The 3021-nt window shown below is 47.1% G+C and overlaps 1 protein-coding gene across 1 annotated transcript in view; it reads left to right on the top strand.

Annotated features, from left to right (window-relative positions):
* LOC109022463 (proline-rich protein 12-like) overlaps positions 1 to 1097 on the top strand; it is an 8080-nt gene extending 6983 nt beyond the window's left edge. The window contains exon 2 of the mRNA XM_033512156.1: positions 558 to 1097. The gene's annotated coding sequence lies outside the window, so the exon portion shown is untranslated. The remainder of the gene's footprint in view (positions 1 to 557) is intronic.
* Positions 1098 to 3021: the final 1924 nt, after the last annotated feature.

Genomic DNA, 3021 nt, shown 5'->3' with positions numbered 1-3021 from the left:
TGTGTGTCCACACCATCAGGACCTAAGTGGCTCCCAGGGAAAAATGTGAAACCTTATTTAGGCCCTACAAACCCTGCACCAGATTCAGAACTTTCAAAGTCTCCTGAGACCCACACAGGTCCTGAAAAACAGCAGCCCACTGCAGCCTGTAAACGGAGACGTCGTCGGAGTCCACCGAACCGACCTGCCACCAGACCCCCAACCAGACAGAGGCCAAACTGTCCTGCTACCAGGGCCACAACGAGACGACTGCCAACGTCACGCCTGACACCATGACAGTACACAAGTCTTCTTAACTCCCTCCCCCTTCCCCTTCTTGCCCTCGTTGCCTAGCCCAAATTGTTAGTTTGAACCAAAGTGCACCTCTGTGCTGCTGCTGGTGTCGAGTCTTGTGTCCCCAATACACAGAATAACCTCGCTTATAATTGTTTCGTTTTTTTTTGTTTTCTTGTTTTTGTTTTTTTTTAAAGAGGGGGGAGACAGGAGAGGAAAGGGAGAAAGAGAATAGCTCCACCCCCCTCCAAAAATCAGAGCTAATCTTTTATGTCCTGTTGTAGAAAATGGAGAGCAAAACCATCCTTGAGTTCCTGATGTTCCTGATTATCTGGATGCTCCTGAAAACATCAGCTGTGGATGCCTGGCTAGTAGCACAGCCCCAGGAGAATGTGTGGATCACCCTCGCAAAGACACTCCAACAAGACCACATGTGCTTGTCCATGGGCAGCGCCACCAACCCTCTGTCATCCTGCCTGGTAGGGATTCCTTTAAAGCCTCATGAATATCCTCTCACAGGGAAAGAACCCAACCCAGTAGACACTTGGGACGAGTGGACAAAGATCTTGCCCCATGCACCAGAGGAACCCCAGGAATTAGAGCTTTTGGGACCCTCCAAAAGCTACCTATTGCATAGATTTTAATTATCACCCAGTAGCCAATGCATGGCCTGCCTCAAAATACCAAAAGGCAATTAAATCAAGGAAAAATATGACTCCCAACAGTAAAATTTACAGTCAGTCCAAATGGTGCAATTACACCAGCAGCACACGATCTACCTCCTCTCACTATCCCAGAGTGCTGCCCCGGGGAGTGTTCTTGATCTGCAGGGATAGAGTGTGGGCAGGAATCCCTTCCCAACTCCGGGGAGGTCCTTGCACGCTTGGACAGCTTACCATCCTCACTCCAAATTCAACTCTAATACATGATTGGCTGAAAAAGAATGAATTGGCCTGCCAAAAGAAAGATCTTGCCCAATTAGATGAAAATTGCAATAGCCAAATTAAAGATCGGTCCTACACAAAGAGGGTGGTGATGTCAGCATTTTTGCCGTGGGCGGCTGCTGCTAAAGCCCTTGGTAAGCCTTCTCCCCTGGAATGTTGGCTTGGTAAGCAGGCCAACTGGACCTCCTCTGTCCTGAGTGACCTCCTGACAGATGAAGAGACTGTTAGGCATGCCACGCTACAAAACCGAGCTGCCATAGACTTTCTGCTCCTGGCCCATGGACACGACTGTGAGGAATCGGATGGTTTGTGCTGCTTTAACCTCTCCAGCCCCAGTGAAGGCATCCACACCCACATCCAGAGACTCCAACATGCAGTCCAAAAACTCCAGACTGAAAAAGAGCCCCAGTGGCTTGAAGACCTTTTTGTGAGCTGGAGACTCGAGAGATGGATTGCCTCCGTCCTCAAGAACATTTTTTGGGTTTTCTTGATTATTATTATCTTCCTAAGTATGTTTTCATGTTTTAAGAAGTTATCAGCTAACTCTCTAGGGGATGCCTTTTTAATAAGTAAAGAAGGGGGAGTTGTGGGTACAGAGGAGCCCGCTGGGCCCGAGATCCTGGCTCTTCCCTGGAGTGGAGATACTTGTCTGTGAGGGAGACACAATGTGTCGCTCCCAGGGGTCTTTGAGTTAGATATGTTAAACTACTGTGTTTCATTGGTGTTCCGCCCTGCTGTCCCACCCCGATACAGGTATCTCCGGCTTTCCCCCGCCCCTCTCCTTCCTCATAAATACCCCGGCTTTTCCCCTGTTCGACAGATTCGCTGTTACCGGCACCCTTTGCTAAAGCTCTGCCTGAATAAAGGCTTGTGCCTCAGTGGAATGCTGGCCAGCTTTCTCGTCCCTGCTTCCTGTGTTGCCTGCCTGCCGCCGCCGCCGCTGAGTCGAGCCAAGACGAGCTGAGCTGAAATCACTCAGCTATTACTACTGAGCTGGAATCACTCGACTGCTCGATGCTGCTCACACGCGCTTCGGGCCAGCCTTTCTCAAAGCTGCTTTGGGAGAAGTCGCAGTGCTCCGGGCTTTCCGTCACCGCGGCAGTTTAGTCAGTTGGAAGGAGGTTTTATGGCTAAAGTCCAACAGGTTAAGTAGTCTTCAAACAAAGCATGTTTTCTACCAAGTAAAAAAGCATAGGCAGACAGACAGATGTTTTTACTAAAGCAAAAAGAATTTTCCACTGCAAAACAAGTTTCAAAGTTTAACATGTAATTACTAACTCAAATGATTAGTTAGTCACTAACATAATATGGTAGTTCTAGCAGTTTTGATAGGATATATGTAAATGTAAAGGTGTTGTGTATGATGCTGATTGGTTGTTATGTAATATGCACAGAAAAAGAAAGAGATATAGTGCATTGTAAACAAATCCAAAGGGGCTTCAGGACACATGGCTCACCAACAGCCATCAGCTGTAGGCCAACCTGCAACCCCTAACTGCTAAAACTTAGTCTATGAAATAAACAGCATTATGAAAGAGAGCTGTCTGAAGACGCCACCTCTCTGTCGGCTCTTATACCTGAATACTCTTCTGGTTCCTGGCCTTGAATTTAGGTTTGTGATAAATATGGCATTGGATAAAAATTCGTGAAGGAGAATAAAGAAATATATGTTATATTTATAATACTGTAAAGATACAAAATGTAACATAATCCAGAGATTCCTTCCCGAGTCGGGCAGTAATGATCTACGGCGACGCTTATCAGCACGAAATAAAGAGCAGGACACAGGCAATCAAACCAGACA

The sequence above is a fragment of the Parus major genome, chromosome 2, assembly GCF_001522545.3.
Source record: "Parus major isolate Abel chromosome 2, Parus_major1.1, whole genome shotgun sequence".
In the NCBI taxonomy this organism is placed as follows: Eukaryota; Metazoa; Chordata; class Aves; order Passeriformes; family Paridae; genus Parus; species Parus major.
Note: the sequence above shows the minus strand (reverse complement) of the source record. Positions and strands in the feature narration are given on the sequence as shown.